The sequence below is a fragment of the Pristiophorus japonicus genome, chromosome 9, assembly GCF_044704955.1.
Source record: "Pristiophorus japonicus isolate sPriJap1 chromosome 9, sPriJap1.hap1, whole genome shotgun sequence".
NCBI classification, from domain to species: domain Eukaryota; kingdom Metazoa; phylum Chordata; class Chondrichthyes; family Pristiophoridae; genus Pristiophorus; species Pristiophorus japonicus.
Genome location: NC_091985.1, coordinates 63,347,994 through 63,373,805, shown reverse-complemented (window position 1 = coordinate 63,373,805; position 25,812 = coordinate 63,347,994).

Here is a 25,812-nt window from a genome sequence, read left to right as displayed (position 1 = left end):
TTACAAGTGCCTGTTTGAAAGCTACTTAACTAGCATTTAAGTACCTTTTAATTATGTTAATTACCTGCCATATTGATTGGACAAATCTAATGAGCCAAGATAGCTTTGAGGAAGAGTTCATAGTGTGTATCCGGGATGGTTTCCTTGAACAGTACATTGCGGAATCAACCAGGGAGCAGGCTATCCTGGATCTGGTACTGTGTAATGAGACAGGATTAATAAATTATCTCATAGTAAAGGATCCTCTAGGAAAAAATGATTATAGCATGGTTGAATTTCAAATTCAGTTGGAGGGTGAGAAAGTTGGATCTCAAACCAGTGTCCTAAGCTTAAATAAAGGTGGTTACAAAGGTATGAAGGCAGACTTGGCTAAAATGGACTGGGAACATGGATTAAAGTGTAAGATGGTAAATAAGCAGTGGCAGACATTTAGGGAGATATTTTGTAACTTTCAACAAAAATATATTCCAGTAAGAAGGAAAGACTTTAAGAGAAGGGAATACCATCCCTGGCTAACTAAGGAAGTAAAGAATGGTATCAAACTGAAAACAATGACATGCAAAGTGGCCAAGATTAGTGGAAGGACAGAGGATTGGGAAATTTTTTAAAACCAGCGAAGGATGACTAAAAAATAATAAAGAGAGGGAAAGTAGATTATGAGAACTAGCAAGAAATATAAAAACAGTTAGTAAGAGCTTCCACAGGTATATAAAAAGGAAGAGAGTAGCTAAAGTAAACATTGGTCCCTTAGAGGATGAGACTGGGGAATTAATAATGGGGAACAGGGAGATGGCAGAGACTTTGAACAAATATTTTGTACCGATCTTCACGGTAGAAGACACTAAAAACATCCCAATAATGGATAATCCAGGGAATATAGAGAGGGAGGAACTTAAAACAATCATTACCACTAAAGAAAAAGTACTCAGTAAAATAATGGGACTAAAGGTGGACAAGTCCCCTGGACCTGATGCTTGCATCCCAGGGTCTTAAAAGAAGTGGGAGCAGAGATAGTGGATGTATTGGTTGTAATCTACCAAAGTTCCCTGGATTCTGGAGAGTTCCCAGCAGATTGGATGATACAAAGATGGGTGGGAAAGCAAGTTGCGAAGAGGACACAAAGAATCTGCAGAGGGATATAGACAGGCTAAGTGAGTGGGAAAACATTTGGCAGATGTAATATAATGTTGGAAATTGTGAGGTTATCCACTTTGGCAGGAAAAATAAAAAAGCAAATTATTATTTAAATGAAGAGAAATTACAAAATGCTGCAGTACAGAGGGATCTGGGGGTACTTGTGCATGAAACACAAAAAGTTAGTATGCAGGTACAACAAGTAATCAGGAAGGCAAATGAAATGTTGGCCTTTATTGCAAGGGGGATAGAGTATAAAAGCAGGGAGTACTGCTGCAACTTTACAGGGTATTGGTGAGACCACTCCAGGGTATTGGAGTACTGCGTACATGGTCTCTTTATTTAAGGAGGGATATACTTGCATTGGAGGCTGTTCAGAGAAGGCTTACTAGGTTGATTCCTGAGATGAAAGGGTTGACCTATGAAGAAGGGTTGAGTTGGTTGAGCCTATACTCATTGGAGTTTAGAAGAATGAGAGGGAATCTTATTGAAACATGCAAGATAATGAGGAGGCTCGACAAGGTAGATGCAGTGAGAATGTTTCCACTCATGGGGGAATCTAGAATTAGCGGGCATAGTTTAAGAATAAGGGATTGCCCATTTAGAACTGAGATGAGGAGGAATTTCTTCTCTCAGAGGGCCGTAAATCTGTGGAATTCTCCAACCCAGAGAGCTGTGGAGGCTGGGTCATTGAATATAGTTAAGGTGGAGATAGACAGATTTTTGAAAGATAAAGGAGTGAAGTTTATGGGGAGCAGGCAGGAAAGTGGAGCTGAGCCCAAGACCAGATCAAGTCTGTTATTCGAACGTCGACCTAGATGTTGAAAAACTCACATGGAGGCGGGTTCAGAGCGGGATCCCGACCCGCTGTCATTCAGGGCCATATTGACAACGGGCCCGTCTCCAAACCTGCACTCGCAGGACTGGAAAAATTCCAGCCATGTGGAAGACTAAGGCTTTTCAAAACTCTCAACAGTTACTATAACTTTAAACCATAAGATTTAATTAAAAACAAACACATTTGCAAGAATAAGTCCCTAACACATGGTCAGCCTCAAGTAATCTCTTGAATATTCAACAGAAAAATACAGCTCTATCTATTTAATTGAAAGAGTTATAAAGTAACTAGTTAAAGAAATAATGTTCCTATATATAACTCCTTTTACAGCCTCAGGGTGTCCAAATGTGCTTCACAGCCAATTACTTACTTTTGAAGTTTAGTCACTGTTGTTATATAGGTAAATGAGGCAATCAATTTACACACAGCGAGACTGAGATAACTGACCAATGATTTTGTTTTGGTGGTGTTGGTTGTATGATAAATATTAGCTAGAGCATCTTCTCTGTTCTTTGATTGGTGCTATGGAGTCTTTTACATCCATCTCAACAGAGAGATGAGGCCTCTGTTTAATGTCTCATCTGAAAAACAACACTTCCAACAATGCAGCACTCCCTCAGTACTGCACTGAAGATTATGGCCGAGAAATTAATGAAGCTTTGGAATCTGGAGCAAAATGGGTATCGTGTCTGGGAAGCATGCCGAAAGGCCTCGGACCTCGGCTGACTGGAAAATGTGCCTAATCTCCATAAAACTGGCAAGCTGCGGATCCCAATTAGGTGTTCCGGTGTTCCTACATCAGCCCTCTTTGTCCTTCCATGACCGTGCCAATAGTTATCATCTGATTGAATAAGTCACCCTTTCCTGTATGCTCTAACCTCAATAACAACAATAACTTGCATTTATATAGCGCCTTTAACATAGCACAATGTCCCAAAGTGCTTAACAAGAGTGTTATCAATAAAAACATTTTTGACACCGAGCCACAGAAGGACGTATCAGGATAAATGTCCAAAAGCTTGGTCAACGAGGCAGGTTTTATGGAGCATCTTAAAGGAGGAGAGAGAGGTAGAGAGGCGGAAAGATTTCGGAAGGGAATTCCAGAGCTTAGGGCCTGATCAGCTGAAAGCATGGCCCCCAATTGTGGAGCGATTAAAATTGGGTTGCGCAAGAGGCCAGAATTGGAGTAGTGCAGATATCTCGAAGGCTTGTAGAGCTGGAGCAGGTTACAGAGATAGGGAGAGGCGAGGCCATGCAGGCATTTGAAAACAGGATGAGGATTTTAAAACTGAGGCATTGTTGGACCGGGAGACAGTGTAGGTCAGCAAGCATAGGGGTGATGGGTGAACGTGACTTGGTGTGAGGTGAGATACGGACAGCAGAATTTTGGTTGAGCACAAGTTATGTAGGGTGAAAGAAGGAAGGCAGGAGAGCATTGGAATAGTCAAGTCTCGAGGTAACAAAGGTATGGATGAGTGTTTCAGCAGCAGATCAGCTGAGGCATGGTTGGAGTGGGACGATTTAACAGAGGTGGAAGTAGACAGTCTCGGGGTCAAACACAACATCAAGGTTGCGAACAGTCTGACTCCACTTCAGACAGCTGCATGGGTTGGAAATAGTGGTCAGGGAACGGAGTTTGTGGCTTTCTTTAAACCACTATGAAAAACAAAGTGCAACATCAGTAAACATACTATTTGTTATCACAATAAAGTCCAAAGTGAACCTACTCTTTCCTAGCATTAAGCTTTCCCTGGGTGGTGACATGTTTCTTTCTGCCACCTTTTCTAGTGCTTCTTCTAGCTGCAAGATTACGAGAGGTGGTTGGCTGCTCATGCCCCACAAAAGGGTTGTGGGACTGAGATGGCCCTTCTCCCATGGCAGCCTGATCCTGGCAGAGAGCTGCTGCTGACTGCTACTCCGGAGCTTGCTTCTTGGCAAGCTGGTATCTCCTCCCACATTCTACTGCTATGTGCTGCAGTTCTGAGAAATTTCGGTATCAGGCAGACGAACGCCAGCTCTCGCTATTCCTCCGGGCCCTGGATCAGCTGGATGGCAGGTCTGCAGGCAGCTATCAGATCCTGAAACCCCACAAAGATAGCAGCATGCAGCTCAGCAATCAGAGCCTTCAGTTCCTTGGCCCTTAGATCTGCAACTCCCTGCCTAAACCTCTCCGCCTCTCTTTCCTCTTTTAAGACGCTCCTTAAAACCTCTTTGACCAAGCTTTTGGTCATCTGCCCTAATTTCTCCTTATATGGCTCGGTGTCAAATTTGTTATCTTATAATACTCCTGTGAAGAGCCTTGGGATGTTTTACTACGTTAAAGGTGCTATACAGGTTGCTGTTGTTGGTGCTATCAATTGTCACCAGAACTGCAGTCTGTGCTACTGTGGATGTGGAAGGGCTGACTGGTACCTTAAGGTGGTGGTCTGCTGCAGTTTCCAATATATCTGCTCTACACTCCTTTGGTGCTTGCAACAAAGGAAAACCTTCCCTGATGTTGCTGCAAATGAGAACTGAAGACTCAAGTCATACCTGTCAGTTAGAAACATAGAAACATAGAAAATAGGTGCAGGAGCAGGCCATTCGGCCCTTCTAGCCTGCACCGCCATTCAATGAGTTCATGGCTGAACATGCAACTTCAGTACCCCATTCCTGCTTTCTCACCATACCCCTTGATCCCCTTAGTAGTAAGGACTACATCTAACTCCTTTTTGAATATATTTAGTGAATTGGCCTCAACAGCTTTCTGTGGTAGAGAATTCCACAGGTTCACCACTCTCTGGGTGAAGAAGTTCCTCCTCATCTCGGTTCTAAATGGCTTACCCCTTATCCTTAGACTGTGACCCCTGGTTCTGGACTTCCCCAACATTGGGAACATTCTTCCTGCATCTAACCTGTCGAAACCCATCAGAATTTTAAACGTTTCTATGAGGCCCCCTCTCATTCTTCTGAACTCCAGTGAATACAAGCCCAGTTGATCCAGTCTTTCTTGATAGGTCAGTCCTGCCATCCCGGGAATCAGTCTGGTGAACCTTCGCTGCACTCCCTCAATAGCAAGAATGTCCTTCCTCAGGTTAGGAGACCAAAACTGTACACAATACTCCAGGTGTGGCCTCACCAAGGCCCTGTACAACTGTAGCAACACCTCCCTGCCCCTGTACTCAAATCCCCTCGCTATGAAGGCCAACATGCCATTTGCTTTCTTAACCACCTGCTGTACCTGCATGCCAACCTTCAATGACTGATGTACCATGACACCCAGGTCTCGTTGCACCTCCCCTTTTCCTAATCTGTCACCATTCAGATAATAGTCTGTCTCTCTGTTTTTACCACCAAAGTGGATAACCTCACATTTATCCACATTATACTTCATCTGCCATGCATTTGCCCACTCACCTAACCTATCCAAGTCGCTCTGCAGCCTCATAGCATCCTTCTCGCAGCTCACACTGCCACCTAACTTAGTGTCATTCGCAAAATTGGAGATACTACATTTAATCCCCTCGTCTAAATCATTAATGTACAGTGTAAACAGCTGGGGCCCCAGCACAGAACCTTGCGGTACCCCACTAGTCACCGCCTGCCATTCTGAAAAGTACCCATTTACTCCTACTCTTTGCTTCCTGTCTGACAACCAGTTTTCAATCCATGTCAGCACACTACCCCCAATCCCATGTGCTTTAACTTTGCACATTAATCTCTTGTGTGGGACCTTGTCGAAAGCCTTCTGAAAGTCCAAATATACCACATCAACTGGTTCTCCCTTGTCCACTTTACTGGAAATATCCTCAAAAAATTCTAGAAGATTTGTCAAGCATGATTTCCCTTTCACAAATCCATGCTGACTTGGACCTATCATGTCACCTCTTTCCAAATGCGCTGCTATGACATCCTTAATAATTGATTCCAGTTGCCACACATCCTTGGAGCCTGCATGTAGATACAATGTTCCATGAACATCCTTCTTTTCAGACGAGTACCCATGAGTCCTGGGTCCCTTGACTCCAAAAATATAAGCAGATGAACAGGGGGCATGAGGTCTCTGCAGGAACTCATGGGTGGGTTTGAGTCTGACTTCATTTCCTTCGTCATGCTCTTCATCATTGTGATGTGTTCTTTATGACCTCACAAACACACAGCACTTCACAAGATGGCTTCAACACAGGAATTTGTCAGGTGACCTGTCACCTGATGCCTTTATTGATATTTACAGCAAAGGCTGCATTACCACGGTAGTCCACTAGGTGGAGCAGTAGTCCACTAGGTGGAACTATATATTACACTTCTCCCTCCTTAATGAAGAAATAAGTATAACAAACAATCATCATACATAACTTGCATGGTTATACAGAACAAAAGATATGGACTTATTTTGCCATATTTACAAATCAAACTTAACTGCAGGTTTTCTGTTTCGAAGAAGATACCTTCACTCTCGAACAGAACCTTACAAACATGGTGTCGAATCTAGACTCATTCTAGGCTGAGCCTGAGTAAAGTTTGTCTCCAAGGGATGCTCTTGATCTACATTAGAATGCTCTACAACTTCAGACTGTTTTTCTGCCTGACTCAGACTCAGCCTTAAACTCTGACTTTCTCTTGGACTTGTTTCTAGTACATCTGATGTAGGATTTGCTACTGGTACTCTACTTGTAATAAGACTATCTCTTGAGTCAGAAATAATCGAATCATTCTGACTTTCAACTCCTTCCACATCTGTCGGTAAAATATGATCAATGTGAACAAACCTAACCTGTCCATGATCAAACATCTTGAGCAAATATGTGCGAGGACCACATATCTTCACCACTCTTCCTGATAACCATTTTAACCATTTATGGTGATGGTTCTTCACTCTCACCTGATTTAATTTCACACCTCTCTCTTACTCCAACTCTGTCATGATTCTCTTTAGATACATCATAATGAACTAACATGGTGCTCTCTACTAATTGGATTTTACACTCCTTGAATGCTGCATTGCATTCTTCTGACCACTTTCAATGGCCCTGTTTTTTCAACAGCTCATTCAGTGGATGTAACACTGTAGCCAACTTAGGTAGAAACTTCCCATAATAGTTCAAAAGACCCAAAAATGATCGAAGTTCAGTGACATTTTTGGGAGTGGGTGCATTTCCGATTGTATCCAGCTTTCCCTTGGTTGGATGTAAACCATCTTGGTCTACTCTGTGCCCTAAGTACTCCACTAAGTTTTGAAATAACTCACACTTGTGAGCAGTCACTCGTACTCTGTGCTTCTCTAGCCATTTGAGTATTTCATTCAATATGTTATTATGGATTTGCCTGTTTGTTGCTGAAATGTGTATGTCATCTAAATATGATCCCTTCAATACCTTGCAAAATCTAGTTCATCACCCCTTGGAAGACACTCCAAATCGTAGCCTATTAAATTGATATGGGCCTAGATGAGTATTTATAGTCAAACATGGCTTGGACTCCTCATCTAGTTCAAGTTGTAAGTAGGTATTTGTGAGATCTAACTTTGAGAAGATCTGACCACCTGACAGCATTGTGAACAAATCTTCTAAATTTGGCAATGAATTGGGGAAAATACCCTCTAGAACCTGGTTTATGGTTACTTTACAAACACCACACAACCTTACCTTACTATCGGATTTGGGTACAACAACAATGGGTGTAGCCCAATTACGTAGATCTATCTTAGAGATAATGGCCCTGAAATTCCAATGTCCCAAGTCCGTACGAAGTTTCTACGGACCCGGGAAGGCATCGGAAAAGCCGGTTTTCAGCGTGCAATACGCATGCGCTGAAAACTGACATTTCCGATCTATCACGTTTCTGGCTTGACAGATCCTCCGTATCTCAGGAGCGAGGACATTGCAGGGCAAGATTTCCAATATTTACGAATATCTTGCCCTGCAAATGTCCTTTAAAATCTTGCGCCTGAAAAAGCAGGCATATAGCCTACTTTTACAGGCGCAAGAGTTTAAAAACATAGAAAAAACATGATTCAAATAAAAATTTAAAAAACACATTTATGTTAAAACCCTGCCCACACAGATAATTAATTTTAAACCCTAACCCTAACTTTAAAAAAAAAATCAGGAATTTTTTAAAATTTAAAAAACATGTGTAACATTTTTAATTTCTATTAGTTTATTGTGTGAGGTGTTTTTGAAATGTTTTGAATAGTGTTTGTGCGTTTTGGGGTTTTTCTTATTCATAGTGTAGGAGATTCATGAATCTCCTATTACTATGAATGAGAAAATACTTCCTGTGATTGGGTGTCCAGGCACACGTGACTCCTGCGTACGACCTGATGTGCACGCGCTGTGTGTCGTTGGGAGAGGAGGCCTGTGAATTAGAAGTCCCATCCTGCGCAGCAGCTCCAGGTAAGTGCACAGTTTATTTCAATTTTTTCAGGATTTACCCGTGGGAAGCCCTCCTCAGAATTTCAGGGCCAATGTTCTCAGTCTCAGTCTTTTGAGTTTTTGCTCAACTTTCTTGTTGAGTGCATTTGGTACGTGTCGTGGCTTGCAGTAAAGGTCTAGCGTCCTCTGTACTCTGACACTTGCCTTGAAACCTTGGATCGGATTGCCTGTTTCGCAAAATACTTTTGGATGCTTCTTGATGACATCATCCTTCGATGCAAATCTTGTTTCAACATGAAAAATCTAATTCCAATCCAGCTTCGGTGATTCCAACCAATTTCTTCCTCGTAAGGCAGGCTTGTTTCCTGCCACCACTAAGAGAGGCAAGCTCTAAAATTGATCCTTGTATTTCAACGGTACGGTGATAAGACCAACCACAGGAATGTTCTCTCCTGAGTAGCCTTGCAGCTCTATCTTGGATTTCTCCAATGGAAAATCACACAATTTGTCGAGATATAGTAATTCCGATACTATGCGCATGGATGCACCAGTGTCAATTTCCATGGGTATCATGGTTCCTGCAACATCTACTTGGATGATGATACTTTTCGAATCGCTGTTAGATACCCTCGTGTTCCTGATGACATGCATCCATCTCTTTGTCCTGTTGCTTTTCTTCCATGCTATGTAGTCTCTGGGGATTTCTACTTAAAAGTTGGTTTACTCTTCAGTCGGCATGCCTTTGCAAGATGCCTAGTTTTCCTGCAGAAGAAACACTCTGCCTTCACATATGAACAACTTTGAGCAATGTGTTGTCCGAGGCACCGATAACATGACTTCAATATATTGTTACCGTGGCCAGTTGCTGAGGCTTTGGGGCCCAACTGCCTTTTATTTTTAACCTGCAGGCGATACACCTCGGTTGACTGACGACTGGAAATGGTACGAAATTTTCGGGAATATTGGTCGGCCATGTCCATCGACATAGCTGTCTGACAAGCTAAATCAAAAGTCAAATTAGGGGTTCATTTTTAATCCCACAAACAAAGCGGTCATGCAGTGCTTGGTCCTGAAAGTTTCTGAAATGACACTGAATAGATAACTTCTTTAATGCTACAATGTACTCACTGATATTCTCTTCGGTTAACTGATCTTATATTCCAAAACGATAACTTTCAGCAATTTCCAGGGGCTCAGGACTATAGTGCTGTTCTAACTTGCTTAGAATCTCCATAAGTGATATGCCCTTTGGCTTGATGGGAACAAGCACATTTTTCAGGGTTTCATACACCCCGGGGCCTGCTTCAGTTAGGAATATAGCCCATTTTCTTTCCAATACCACTCGGTTATAGTTTTCATCATTGGGGATTTCGATAATACTATTCGATAATACTATAGTGAAAAACATTTCGAGTCACTTCACTCACATACGCTCCAAAAGTTTCACGGTCACGATGGAATTCACCCAAACACTGTATTATTCCCATAGGCGTGGCCATTTGGACTCTTCCATTCAGCCAAATGTGCTTGTAATTTACCTTGGATTTTTAGCTGTTCTGCAAACAAAGGGCCTTTGTAGTCTCTTTGTTGTTTGGCTGGAATCATCCACCAACAAACATTTCAGGGAATCCAGAAATTCTATCCTCATCGCCAATGTGATGTATCCTTTATGACCTCACAAACACACAGCACTTCACAAGATGGCTTCAACACAGGAACTTGTCAGGTGACCTGTCACCTGATGCCTTTATTGATATTTACAGCAATGGCTGCATTACCACAGTAGTCCACTAGGTGGAGTAGTAGTCCACTAGGTGGAACTATATATTACAATCATCTTCCTCGTTTTGTTCCTCCTCATCATAGTTCATAAGGAGCTAAATGTGTCTGTTGTTCTTCCTCCTCCTGCTCCCCAAGGATGTTGGACTATCAGCCTGTTAAAGTGGAAGAAAGGTTTTTTGGGTTGTGCACATAAGTAATTGCTGTTAGGGCGATTGGCAGCCATAGTACAATAACCTGATATACAGCCTCCCTTAACCAGAGTGCATTGTGAAAGTTGTACATGTTTTCCCTTTAGAGTGTTGGAAGTGTTAGATATGGAAGAACTCCACAAGACTGAGTACTGTGAGCTAAAACTAATGTGACCTTAGTGTCTTTACTACAACTCCAGAGTACCTAAGCAGCATGGCAGACAACCTTTTATACTCCCTTGCACGAGATGTGCAGATGACCCTTGGGCCTCCAATAGTTACACCCTCTGGTGGCAAGTCTTACACATTTACAATGTTTACATATATAACATCACTCCCCCTCAAAAACTTTGATACAAATTATTTACAAATTGAGACAATCCAGGGCCCTACGCTCCCTGGTTGATCATCTGAGTTCAAACTCTGGCATGGGTGAATTGGTTGGACCATTGTTGCACTGCGGCACGGCTGGTCTGACAGGATTGTTGGGAATGGTGGGTTCATCCTCTTGATTGACAGCGAGGTTGATTGCTGGTTGGGTGTGTGTTGGTGGACCGATGATGGTGATGTCCTCTTCAGGTTGTTCTTGGTTGTCGATCAACCGCAGTTTGGTCTGATCCAAATGCTTTCTGCACGTTTGTCCATTCAATAGTTTGACCATAAACACTCTATTCCCCTCCTTGGCCAAGACAGTGCCAGCAACCCATTTAGGACCATGACCGTAATTAAAGACAAACACAGGGTCGTTAACATCAATGTCTCGCGATACAGCCGCGTGATCGTGGTACATGTTTTGCCGGTGTCGCTGGGTTTCCACATGATCATTTAGATCCGGGTGGACTAGGGAGAGCCTGGTTTTGAGTGCTCTCTTCATTAACAATTCTGCAGGGGAAACCTCAGTGAGAGAGTGGGGTCCCGTCCGGTAACTGAGCAGAACCCGAGACAAGTGAGTCTGCAAGGAGCCTTCCGTCACGCGTTTCAAGCTCTACTTGATAGTTTGGACTGCCCGTTCCACTTGACTGTTGGATGCGGGCTTAAACGGGGCAGACCTGACATGCTTGATGCCATTGCGGGTCATAAACTCGTTGAATTCTGAGCTGGTGAAACACGGTCCATTGTTACTGACAAGGACGTCGGGCAAGCCAAGTGTGGCGAACATAGCCCGGGGACTTTCAATGGTGGCAGTGGATGTGCTGGATGACATGATTACGCATTCAATCCATTTAGAGTAAGCATCCACTACAACTAAAAACATTTTTCCGAGAAAGGGGCCAGCAAAATCTACGTGGATCCTGGACCATGGTTTGGAGTGCCATGACCACAGACTCAATGGAGCCTCCCTTGGTGCATTGCTCAATAGTGAGCACGTGTTGCACTGGTGTACGCATGACTCGAAGTCCGAGTCAATGCCGGGCCACCAAACATGTGACCTGGCTATAGCCTTCGTCATGATATGCCTGAGTGGGTATCGTGTAGGTCGCGTATAAACGTTTCCCTGCCTTTTTTTTGACAAAACCAAGCGATTATCCCATAAGAGACAATCCGACTGGATGGACATTTCATCTTTGCGTCAGTGAAACGGCTAAATTTCATCTTGCATTTCCCCGGGAAGGGCCGACCAGCTCCCATTGAGAATGCAACTTTTTACAAGTGATAGCACAGGATCCTGGCTGGTCCAGGTCCTGATCTGACGAACAGTGATGAGTGACCCTTCCTTCTCAATAGCATCCATGACCAGAAGCAAGTCTGCAGGCTGCGCCATCTTCACCCCATTAGTGGGCAATGGTAGCCAACTGAGGGCATCAGCACAGTTCTGTGTGCCTGGTCTGTGGCGGATAATATAGGCATAGGCAGATAATGTTAGTGCCCATCTTTGGATGTGGAATGAAGCACTGGTGTTTATACTTTTGCTTTCTGAAAACAGCAAAATGTGCGGTTTGTGGTCGGTTTCAAGCTCAAACCGAAGTCCAAATAGGTACTGGTGCATTTTCTTAACCCCATACACACATGCTAACGCCTCTTTCTTGACCATGCTGTAGGCTCTTTCAGCCTTAGACAGACTTCTAGACGCTTATGCAACCGGTTGAAGTTTGCCTGATACATTGGTTTGCTGTAACACACAGACGACCTCGTACGAAGATGTATCACAAGCTAGCACTAATCGTTTACATGGGTAATACAGTACAAGTAACTTATTAGAACAAAGTAGGTTTCTGGCCTTCTCAAAGGCTGTTTCTTGAGATTTACCCCAAACCCAGTCATCACCCTTACATAGCAACATGTGCAACGGTTCCAGCAAAGTGCTTAACACGGGTAGAAAGTTACCAATATAGTTGAGGAGTCCCAGGAACGAACGCAGCTCCATCACATTCTGTGGTCTGGGTGCATTCTTGATGGGCCTGTGTCTTTGAGTCTGTGGATCTGATGCCGTCTGCCGCAATCTTTCTCCCCAAAAATTCGACCTCTGCCGCCAGGAAAACACACTTGGAGCATTTCAGCCTGAGTCCCACTCTGTCTAGTCGATTTAGAACCTCTTCCAGGTTGTGCAGGTGTTCGATGGTGTCACGACCGGTGACCAGGATGTCGTCTTGAAACACAACGGTGCGCGGAACCGATTTCAGCAGACTCTCCATGTTCCTCTGGAAGATGGCAACAGCCGAGCGAATCCCAAAAGGGCACCTGTGGTACATAAACAGTCCTTTGTGCGTGTTGATGCACGTCAATCTTTTCGAAGATTCAGCCAGCTCCTGTGTCAGGTAGGAGGAGGTTAGGTTCAACTTGGTGAACGATTTCCCCCCTGCTAACGTTGTGATCAGGTCATCTGCCTTGGGTAGCGGGTACTGGTCCTGTAACGAGACTCTGTTGATCGTTACCTTGTAGTCTCTGCAGATTCTGACCGTGCCATCGCTTTTCAACACCGGAACAATCGGACTGGCCCACTTGTTGAACTCGACTGGCAATATGATTCCCTCTTGTTGAAGTCTGTCCAGTTCAATCTCGACTTCTCCCTCACCATATATGGAACCGCTTGAGCCTTGTGATGAACGTGCCTTTCATCGGGGACTAGATGGATCTGCACCTTGGCGCCTGTGAAGTTGCCGATGCCTGGTTCAAATAGCGACGGAAGCTTGCTCAGCACTTGGGTGCACGAGGCATCATTCACTGAAGATAGTGCTTTGGTGTCATCCCAGTTCCATCGAACCTCTCCCAGCCAGCTTCTGCCGAATAGCGTTGAGCCGTCGCCTGGTACAATCCACGGTGATAAATCATGCACAGCTCCATCGTACGATACCTTAACTGCCGCACTGCCAAAGACTGGTATGAGCTCTTTGGTGTAGGTGCACAGCTTTGTCTGAATTGGGCTCAGTTTGGGTCTTAGTGCCTTGTTGCCCCACAGTTTCTCAAACGCCTTCTGGCTCATAATTGACTGACTCGCCCCCGTGTCCAACTCCATTGATACCGGAATACCGTTCAATTTAACTTCCAGCATGATAGGAGGGCTCTTGGTGGTGAAGGTGTGTACCCCATACACTTCTTCCTTGGGTTGAGTTGCCTCTCTTGTTTGTTCTGTGTGATCAGCGCCGGATCGATCATCCTCTGCCGACTCTGCCACGTGGTGAGTCGCAGCACTCTTGCATATTCACTGAAGGTGCCCCATTGTTTCGCAGCCTTTGCACACGTAGTGCTTAAATCGACATTGATGGGCTCGATGATTACCCCCGTAGCACCAACATGGTGCTAATGGATTTGCATTCACCCCCAGCACTGCAGATAAGTGTCACAAGAAGTTTGATTACCTCATCAAGGCAGGCAAGGTAACACCTTTTCTTCCTTGGCCACTTTTGACATCAGCACAATTCCTGTTATGTATGTAAACATTGTAAATGTGTAAGGCTTGCCACTAGAGGGCGCAACTGTTGGAGGCCCACGGGTCACCTGCACACCTCGTGCAAGGGAGTATAAAAGGTTGTCTGCCATGCTGTTTAGGCACTCTGGAGTTGTATTAAAGAGTCTAAGGTCACACCAGTTTTAGCTCACACTACTCAGGCTTGTGGAGTTCTTCCATACCTAACAATTGGCGACGAATAACAGATTACGAACTTTCACACGGTCATGGCTACCATTGGTATTTTAGAGAGATTTGTAGAGGGTGATGATTGGGAAGCCTTCATTGAGCATCTCAACCAGTACTTTGTGGCCAACGAGCTGGATGGGGATGCTAAAACGATCAAGCGCAGGGCGATTCTCATCAGCGTGTGTGGATCCACAATATATGGCCGCATCAAGAATCTGCTAGCACCGGAGAACCCAACGGAGAAGACATATACAGAGTTGTGTACGCTGGTTCGGAACCACCTCAAGCTGAAGGAGAACATCTTAATGGCCAGGTATCGCTTCTACACTCACCACCGCTCCGAGAGCCAGGATGTGGCGAGTTATATCGCCGACCTGAGACGCCTTGCGGGAACTTGTGAATTTGCTGGATTTTTGGGGGAAATGCTGCGGGACATTTTTGTGCTTGGCATCGGCCACGAGGCCATTCTTCGCAAGCTGCTGTCCGCCGAATCCCTAGACCTGAGCAAGGCCATCACGATAGCCCAGGCATTCATATCCACAAGCGATAATACCAGACAGATATCTTCACAGCATCGAAGCTCACCGGCAAGTACTGTGCATAAAATAACGTCGCTAGCAGGCAGAACTGCATATGGCAGGGTCTACACATCTGCAGCTGCAAGACCTAGGGTGACTCAGAGTCCGCCATTGGCACTCCATGCCACCTCCCTCCAGTGGTTCAAGTGACATTGCTATCATTGACACCCAGCAATCTGTGTCTTATGCCAATTTCCTCAAGGAGGGCTTGTATGTTTGAGTTAATGAAATCATGGGACCAGAAAACAGTTGAAGAGACATGCAGTGAAGTTTGCTTAGAATCAAATGAGTGAGTCAAGCACTGCTCCTTCCATACCTGCTTATCTACTAGTTTGTGCTGCAGTGTTCAGCCAGCAATCCAATTTACATTCACTCCAGCAGATTCCACCTGTTTTACCTAGGATTTACACAAATTACTCCTTCAAGGGATATGCAAATGAGCTGATTCAGGAACTCTCGTGTAAATATCTCTCCAGACAACCAGTCGATGCAAATCTTTGTCTTTGCTGTAAAAGTGGTACAACTCACGTAGAAATTTCCCCCCATATGTCAACATTTAAGAATAAGTTAGGTAAGTGGTTGAAGAAAATGGATATGGGAAGCAGCTATGGGCGAGCCATCAACCCCTTTTTCTCCTTCAATTGTTTGCTGTGCTTTCCCAACTGAAAAAATGTTCTTGATACCTCAGCTTAATGAAAGACACTTCAACATTTTACATGTACTTTGACTTCATACTGGTGAGTATAAATCAGAAGTGTTGTGTTCAATGATTCGGTGAGTTAAAAAATTGTACAAGTTGTATGGACCAGGAATGCCCCACATTCACCTCCTGGCTTCTTAGAACATAAGAAATAGGAGCAGGAGTAGGCCATTTGGCCCCTCGAGCCTGCTCCGCCATTTAAGACGATCATGGCTGATCTGATCTTGGGCTCAGCTCCACCTCCCTGCCCGCTCCCTATATTCCTTCATACCTTTATCGTTCAAAACTCCACTTTAAATATATTCAATGATCCATCCTCCACTGCTCTCTGGGGCAGAGAATTCCACAGATTTACAACCCAAGAAATTTAATCTCAGTTCTAAACGGGCGAGCTCTTATTCTTAAACTGTGCCCCTAGTTCTAGATTCCCCCACAAGTGGAAACATCCTCTCTGCATCTACCTTGTTGAGCCCCCTCAGTATCTTATATGTTTCAATAAGATCACCTCTCATTCTTCTAAACTCCAATGAGTATACGCCCAACCTGCTCAACCTTTCTTCATAAGCCAACCTCCTCATCTCAGGAATCAATCTAGTGAACCTTCTCTGAACAGCCTCCAACGCAAGTATATCCCTCCTTAAATAAGGAGACCAAAACTGTACGCAGTGTGGTCTCACTAATAGAGTTGTACCAGGACTTCTCTGCTTTTATACTCTATCCCCCTTGCAATAAAGGCCAACATTTAATTTGCCTTCCTGATTACTTGCTGTACCTGCATACTAACTTTTTGTGTTTCACGCTCAAGGATCCCCATGTCCCTCTGTACTGCAGCATTTTGTAATATCTCTCCATTTAAATATTAATTTGCTTTTTTATTTTTCTTGCCAAAGTGGATAACCTCACACTTTCCCACATTATACTCCATCTGCCAAATGTTTGCGCACTCACTTAGCCTGCCTATATCCCTTTGCAGATTCTTTGTGTCCTCCTCACAAATTGCCTTCCCATCCATCATAATCATCAGCAGTCCCCCCGAGTCGAGGATGACTTGTTCCCACTCTAAAAGTGAGATCTCAGGTGACTGAGGAATCCAATGCGGGACCTACAGTCTCTGTCACAGGTGGGACACACAGTGGTTGAAGCAAAGGGTGGGTGGGGAGCCTGGTTTGGCGCATGCTCCCTCTGCTGTCTACGCTTGGTTTCTGCTTGTTCTCGGCGATGGGACTCAAGGAGCTCAGTGCCCTTTGGATGGTTGTGGGTTAGGGATTCCCAGGAGTCGGTGGGAATGTTGCACTTTATCAAGGAAGTTTTGAAGGTGTCCTTGGAACGTTTCTTCTGCCCACCTGGGGCTCGCTTGCCATGTTGAAGCTTCGTGTAGTGCGCTTTCTTTGAGAGTCTCGTGTCGGGCATGCAGACGATGTGGCCTGCTGGGGATCCACCTTTGTATCATCAGCAAACTTGGCTACATTACACACGGTCCCTTCATCCAAGTCACTAATATAGAGTGTAAATAGTTGAGGCCCCAACACCGGTTAGCCTGACATCAGTAGTGGGGAAATGTTGGCATCAATCATTAAGGATGAAATAGCAGCGCATTTGGAAAGCAGTGACAGGATCAGTCCAAGTCAGCATGGATTTATGAAAGGGAAATCATGCTTGACGAATCTTCTGGAATTTTTTGAGGATGTAACCAGCAGAGTGGACAAGGGAGAACCAGTGGATGTGGTGTATTTGGACTTTCAAAAGGTTTTTGACAAGGTCCCACACAAGAGATAGGTGTGCAAAATCAAAGCGCATGGTATTGGGGGTAATGTACTGACGTGACTAGAGAACTGGTTGGCAGACAGGAAGCAGAGAGTCGGGATAAACAGGTCCTTTTCAGAATGGCAGGCAGTGACTAGTGGAGTGCCGCAGGGCTCAGTGCTGGGACCCCAGCTCTTTACAATATACATTAACGATTTAGATGAAGGAATTGAGTGTAATATCTCCAAGTTTGCGGATGACACTAAATTGAGTGGCGGTGTGAGCTGTGAGGAGGATGCTAAGAGGCTACAGGGTGACTTGGACAGGGTAGATGAGTGGGCAAATGCATGGTAGATGCAGTATAATGTGGATAATTATGAGGTTATCCATTTTGGGGGGCAAAAACATGAAGGCAGAATATTATCTGAATGGCGGCAGATTAGGAAAAGGGGAGATGCAACGAGACCTGGGTGTCATGGTTCATCAGTCACTGAAAGTGGGCATGCAGGTACAGCAGGCGGTGAAGAAGGCAAATGGTATGTTGGCCTTCATAGCTAGGGGATTTGAATATAGGAGCAGGGAGGTCTTACTGCAGTTGTACAGGGCCTTGGTGAGGCCTCACCTGGAATATTGTATTCAGTTTTGGTCTCCTAATCTGAGGAAAGACATTCTTGCTATTGAGGGAGTGCAGCGAAGGTTCACCAGACTGATTCCAGGGATGGCTGGACTGTCATGAGGAGAGACTGGATCAACTGGGCCTCTATTCACTGGAGTTTGAAGGATGAGAGGGAATCTCATAGAAACGTATAAGATTCTGACTGGACTGGACGGGTTAGATGCGGGAAGAATGTTTCCGATGTTGGGGAAGTCCAGAACCAGGAGACATAGTCTTAGGATAAGGGGATTGAGATAAGGGGATTTAGGACTGAGATGAGGAGAAACTTCTTCACTCAGAGAGTTGTTAACCTATGGAATTCCCTGCCGCAGAGAGTTGATGATGCCAGTTCATTGGATATATTCAAGAGGGAGTTAGATATGGCCCTTACGGCTAAGGGGATCAAGGGGTATGGAGAGAAAGCTGGAAATGGGTACTGAGGGAATGATCAGCCATGATCTTATTGAATGGTGGTGCAGGCTCGAAGGGCTGAATGGCCTATTCCTGCACCTATTTTCTATTTTTCTTTGTTTCTATGCTGTACGATTTGTGCATGAATAACGGCGAGTGCCATTAGCCTCATTGCATTTCGGCAGCAAATTGTCATTGAACATACTTTTCAAAGTAGAAAGTTTCTTTATAAAGTGTATTTTGAAAGAACAACACTCGTGGTATTTACACAATTTAAGAATTGAAAAAAATCAAAGATGTCGTTTGGTTAAGAAAACCTACCTGGATTGTTACCTAAAAAAAGCTACTGTATGGTAGTACCTAAAATACACCACTAGGTGTCATAAGACTCCTGTCTGAAAGCAGTATTGTAAATTCATCCCCATGTAATTTTTCTACTTTGCCATAATTGGTTAAGATGCTGCGTCTTCAAAAACAAAATGAGTCAAAAATATGTTCATAACTGGGTATGAAGGCCTTTGTATGCAAATCAATTACACAAAATTGAGGTATGACGAAGGTAAAGACTCAGCAGTTGCATCAGTTGTTGAGCAAAGTAATTGCAATTCATTCAGCAATTTACTTCTAAAGGCATGAATGATTTCTATTATGCAGAGTTGGGGGGTTAATCAGAAAGCCTTTAGGTCTTGCAATATGACCATTGAGGTGTCGAGCATGAAGGAATATTGGACTTTTACAGGTATATCTTTTCCATGTTACAATAATGGCTATAAAATCAAATAATTTATTATTATTCTGAAGCATCCTCTGGCTTCAGAAGAAGAGATTGTCTAGCCAATCTTCACAGTTCTGGAGCACATAAAAGAGACTTAAGAACACATTGTAAAAGTTAAAAGTTAATAACCTCCAGTGGAACACTGGAGACTTACAATATACACAATGGGCCAGGGCAAAAAATATGGCATATAACCAGACCTGTGGGCTTCACCTTAATCAAAGAGGAACAACGAGATCTGTGAGAAACATTGATGCAGCAAATGAAAATCATTTAAAATAGATAGGTGAGGGGGCAGGGGTGGGTTGGGAGATAACTGAACCCAGATGAAATGGATTATAGGTTAAAAGGCAGTTAGCAGGAGGTATGGACACAGAAACCCTGACATACGTACACGGAGAGGAGTGCAGGAAAAAGCTAACACAGAGATGTGAAAAAAGGCAAATCCACATTAAGCTGCTTATATATGAATGCCATGACCATTAGAAATAAGGCGACAGAACTGAAAGCTGTGGTGGCAGAAGGGAACTATGATGTGATGGAAATAACAGATACATGACTAAACCTAGAGGATAGAAATTAATTTAATATTCAGTGGTATAGAGAGAGGACAGAAAAGACAGAAATCAAGATGATATGTGTTCGGAACAACTGGGAGGATTCAGTGCGAGGGGTAAGCCACAGAAAGAATTACCCTGGTAGAAATCTCTTATGTGAATAGATTCAAGCTAACAAAACCAGATCAACACAAGAATGAGGACAGTTTGCTAAATGAAGATATAAAGAGGGTGTGTGAGAACAGAAAAACTATTTGAATGGAATTCTCTGATCAACCCAATATAAATTGGGAAACCCTAAGCATATAATCAGATTTTGTAAATGTAATACATGACTGTTTCATGACTCAGCGTATAAGGGGAGCTACGAGAGGCAGTGCCTTTCTTGACCTGGCTTTCGGAAATGACCCAGACACATTCAGGAAATGGAAGACGGTGACCACGCAATGATCAAGATCTGGGGCACGGTTGTACCAAAGACGAAGGCCTTATAAAGGCTACATGGGAAGAACTGAGACAAATGTACTGGATGAGGACCTCTGTCAATATTTCAGTAGAAGACAAATAGAACACGTTTAAAAAGTCATTGGCCTGAAACATTAACTCTGTTTCTCTCTCCACAGATTCTGCTTGACCTGCTGCGTATTTCCAGCATTTTCTGTTTTTATTTAAAAGAATAATGCTGGACATGCAGGAAAAATACATATCTAAATGGACCCTAAATGGGTTAACAAACAAATTAAGAGTGGCTTAAAGAGCAAAAAATTACCTGCAGGCAGATACAAAAAAGGATATCTGGAGAGGTAAAGTATAACAGGAAAAATTGTTTTCAATACTATATTCGCGAGAGGACTGTCCGAGAAGATTTAAGAACATTAAAACATACAAATGTCCTTGAAATTGATAATGAGCACAAGAAAGTAAACATTCTGAATAATTACTTTTTCACAGTATTCACAAGGGAAGACATAAACAAAATGCCCTCCTCCAAAAACAGTACCAAGACATGAATCACAACTTCAATATAAATGAGATTGAAGTACAGACAAACTGAAAGGGCTTAAAAATTATATCTCCAGGGTTAGATGGTACTTATCCCAGAGTGTTGAGAGAGACTAGTGAGGAGATTTGCAAGGTATTTACAATCATTAAGAGAGAGCCATTAGATACTGGGGAAGTACCAATAGATTCAAAAATGGTGACAAAAACTTGCAACACCAACTGTGCGTTGCCTGCTGCGGCTGCCACCCTTATTATAATGAGGTCAGACGCCCAATATCCGGAGTCCCTCGAACCTCACCATTTGTGTGAGAGGTGTTAACAAAATGGGCTCTCAAATTTACCCTCCTTGGGCTTTGCAGCCAGGAAAGGACATGTCTGAGGGGTAACTTTATAGAGGTATATAAGACAGTACATGATATGGAAAAGATTAATCTGTCATAACGCTTTAAATTAAACAATGGCAGTAGGACAAGGGGACCGATATCAGGAGGTTCTTCTTCACACAAAGTGATCAATACTTGAAAATAGCCTTCCAAGGAGAGTGCTGGAGGCAAAAACTCTGGAATCATTTAAGGAACAATAAGATACAACAATGGAGGGAGCATAGAGTTGTTCTGGATGGATGCATTAAGATGGGCTGAATGACCTTTCTCATCCATAATCTTGTAATTTTTATGTTATTTAAAACAGACAAAGGCAAAACTGAATCCGGAGTGGAATATTGTAAAAGATCATCTCAGTCAAGTAATGGGCAGAAGCATGAGATATTTAAGAAACAGAGGTGGGAGAGGGATGAATTTCTGTGGAGAGTCTCCCGATTGTCTGCTGTAACTTTGGAGGAGCAATGGAAACCCCGGGTGTGTAAATAATTAAGGAAGGAGGAGGCCTGGATGAAGTGAGTGCAGGGAGAGATGGAAAACATGGCAAATCTGGGGGTCATGTATGAAATTATAATAGGTTTGAAAATGAGGATATAACTAAAGTTTGAAGTACAGGTACGACCTCCCAAATCCGGAGTTCCAAAATCCGGAAATGCCTGGGCCGAGGTTCGGGTATTTCCAGATTTCAGAGTTGAAATTTGACGTCCCGAATCTGGACATCGCGCAGATCGGTGGAGGGATCGTCCGAAATCTGTAAAAATGTTCCGAAATCCGGGCATTTTTATCACAACTGTAAATAATCCCCTCTCGCGCCCCCACCCACCTCACCACAAACACACACACACCAAAATAAAATTGCAAAAAGCAAAAAATAAAAATTCACAACATTCAGAAGACACTTAACTATCAAAGCGCTGCATAAGAATTAAAAAAAATAAACATTTTAACTTACCTGTTTTGCAGGTCTTCATACCTACCACTGTCAAACCTGCAATGCAGGTTTTCCCAGACGTTTTTTTTCTCACCAACTACGGGTCACCGCTGAGCCAAATAGGTTTCCGGTTCGGGACGTCAAATTTCAACTCTGAAATTTGGAAATACCCGAACCTCGGCCCAGGTATTTCCGGATTTGGGATGTCGGAAAGATGTTCTGAAATCCGGAAATACCTGAAATTCGGAATGGTCTCGGTCCCGAGGTTTCCGGATTTGGGAGGTCGTACCTGTAATTGAAATCAATGTTCAGACCAAAGAGTTCCAGAGTGCCAAGGAGAAAGTTAAGATAGTGTTCTTGAAGCTTGTGTTGAACTTTATTAGTACAGTGTATGTGGCTAATGACAAAGAGGCCAGAACGGGAATAGGAGTGTGTCATGTTTGTAACCTTCACATAACTGTAACCTTTATATAACAACACTGTACACTGTATACACCTGAGTAATGCACACCTTGACCACAGGGGGTGAACTTGTGGGAGACACTCCTCACCTGGTCATCCAGGTATATAAAGGGTGGTCCCACGCAGGGTCAGCACTTCTTGGTCCCGGTAATAAAGGTTCAGGTCACGTAGTGACCTTGTCTGCAGTACATGCCTCGTGTGATTCTATAGTAAGGTGTAAGGACGCTACATTTGGCGACGAGAAACGGGAATCAACGACCCACGAGGATGGCCACCGGTAGCACAGAGGAACGGTACTGTGTTGGTGAGGACTGGGATGATTTTGTTGAGAGGCTCCAGCAGAGCTTTGTCACGAAGGACTGGCTGGGAGAGGAAGCGGCTGGCAAACGGAGGGTGCATTTACTGACCAGCTGTGGATCCAAGACGTATGCGCTGATGAAAGACCTGCTTGCACCCGAGAAGCCGGCGGACAAGTTCTTTGAAGAGCTCAGCCAACTGATCCGTGAGCACTGCAAACCAGCGAGCAGTATACACATGGCCCAGCAGCGGTTCTATACACTCCAGCGTCAGGAGGGATAAAGCATATCAGATTTCGTTGCGGACCGTCGATGTTTGGCCAGCCTCTGTAAGTTCACAGACGCCTGCAGAGGGGAGATGTTAAGGGATTTCTTCATTGAGGGCATTGGTCATGCCAGGATTTTCAGGAAGCTTATTGAGACCAAGGACTTGACTTTGGAAAGGGCAACGCTGATAGCTCAGACCTTCATGACAGGGGAAGAGGAGACCAAGATAATTTACACGCGTAGCCCTGGTTCCAATGTGGCGATGGACCAGGGAGTTAACATTGTAAACGAGACACAGAACCCCGCAGGAATGCAAGGGCAATTCGACACCGCCCAGGCAGCAACAGGCTCTAGGGTGGGCCAGCAACAGAGACAATGGCAGGGGGATCAGCAATTCACGCCATCACAAGGGACAATGCATCCCGAGATGGGACCATTGACACTCAGCAACAGAGTGCTCAGGAGTAATCAAAGAGACAATCAGAGAGGAATGCCTGTTAACAGTTCCTTTGTTCACAACAATCTCAGCTCATGCTGGAGGTGCGGTGGCAAACATGCTGCGAAAACCTGTAGGTTTCAACAATTTATCTACAGAAACTGTAACTTCAGTGGACATCTGGCCAGAATGTGCAGAAAGCCCATAGCGAGGCTAGTTTATGAGGCAGAGGAACCAGACGAGGGGTCTGCAAGGCAGGGTGATGCTTGGAGCAAAGCTATGGACGCTGAAGTCCAGCGGGTTCACGTGGTAGATGTCCACATCTCGTATACTAAAATGCCACCTATGATGATGAAAGTTCTAAGAAATGGCATCCCGGTACGCATGGAGCTGGACACAGGAGCCAGCCAGTCACTTATGAGTGCCCAACAATTTGAAAAACTATGGCCACTCAAAGCTAACAGGCCCAAACTGGAACGTATTGACACGCAGCTACGGACGTACACCAGAGAGATCATCCCAGTACTAGGCAGTGCAAACTTGGTGGTCACACACAATGGATCGGAGAACCGGCTGCCACTCTGGATTGTCCCGGGAATGGTCCCGCGCTCTTGGGGAGGAGCTGGCTAGCTGAGATGAACTGGAAATGGGGGGATGTGCACGCCATTTCATCAGTGGAGCGAAGTTCATGCTTACAGGTCCTACAGAAATTTGAGCCACTTTTTCAACCAGGTGTCGGGACCTTTAAGGTTACCAAAGTAGTGATACACATCACCCCGGACACCAGATCAGTGCACCACAAAGCCAGAGCCGTGAGAGAATTGAGAGTGAGTTGGACAGGCTGCTAAGAGAGGGCATAATTTTGCCTGTTGAATTCAGTGACTGGGCAAGCCCCGTCGTTCCTGTCCTTAAAGCGGATGGCTCGGTCAGGATTTGTGGCGACTACAAGGCCACCATCAACCGAGTGTCACTACAAGACCAATACCCACTTCCGAGAGCGGAGGATCTTTTTGTCACGCTGGCAGGTGGCAAGCTGTTCACCAAGTTGGATCTCACTTCGGCCTACATGACTCAGGAACTGGCTGAAGAATCTAAGCTTCTGACCACCATCACCACGCACAAGGGGCTATTCGTTTACAACAGGTGTCCATTTGGTATTCATTCAGCGGCCGCTATCTTCCAGAGGAACATGGAAAGATTGCTTAAATCTATCCCTGGAACAATCGTCCAGAGGTCGAGTTTTTGGGCAGGAGGGTTGCCGCAGATGGGATCTGGCCCACCGAATCCAAGACGAGGCGATCCGTCGTGCACCCAGGCCCGGCAACATATCGGAGTTGCGGTCATTTCTGGGACTATTGAACTACTTCGGGAACTTTCTGCCGAACTTAAGCACATTGTTGGAGCCGCTGCATGTGCTCCTGCGTAAGGGTTGTGAATGGTTTTGGGGGGCTGTCAAGAACGGGCTTTCAATCGGGCGCAGAATCTGCTTTGTTCTAACAAGCTGTTGACCTTATACAACCCCTGTAAGAAACCGGTTTTAACGTGTAATGCATCATCCTATGGGGTTGAGTGCGTGTTGCAGCAGAGTAATGATGAGGGCCATCTCCAACCTGTGGCTTATGCCTCCAGGTCATTCTCCCAGGCAGAACGGGGATATGGGATGGTTGAAAAGGAAGCACTTGCATGTGTCTACGGGGTGAAAAAGATGCACCAGTACCTTTTCGGCAGAAGGTTCGAGTTAGAAACGGACCACAAACCATTAACATCCCTGTTGTCTGACAGCAAGGCTGTCAATACCAATGCGTCAGTTCACATACAGCGGTGGGCCCTCGCGCTGGCTGCATATGACTACACCATACGGCACCGGCCAGGCACCGGAAATTGCACTGATGTGCTCAGCAGGCTCCCACTGGCGACCATCGAGGGGGCGTCAGAACAAAGCGCGGAGATGGTCATGGCCGTTGAGGCTTTCGACACCGCAGGCTCCCCCATCACAGCCCACCAGATCAAAATCTGGACCAACAGAGATCCCCTCCTATCCCTGATAAAGAAATGTGTCCTGACTGGGGATTGGGCGCCCGCACACGGAGCATGCCCCGAGGAGGTCAGGCCGTTTCACAGACGGATGGACGAGCTCTCCATCCAAGCCGACTGCCTGCTATGAGGCAGCCGGGTAGTCATGCCCCAGAAAGGAAGGGAAATTTTCATCAGGGAACTCCACAGCGAGCACCCAGGCATCGTGCTAATGA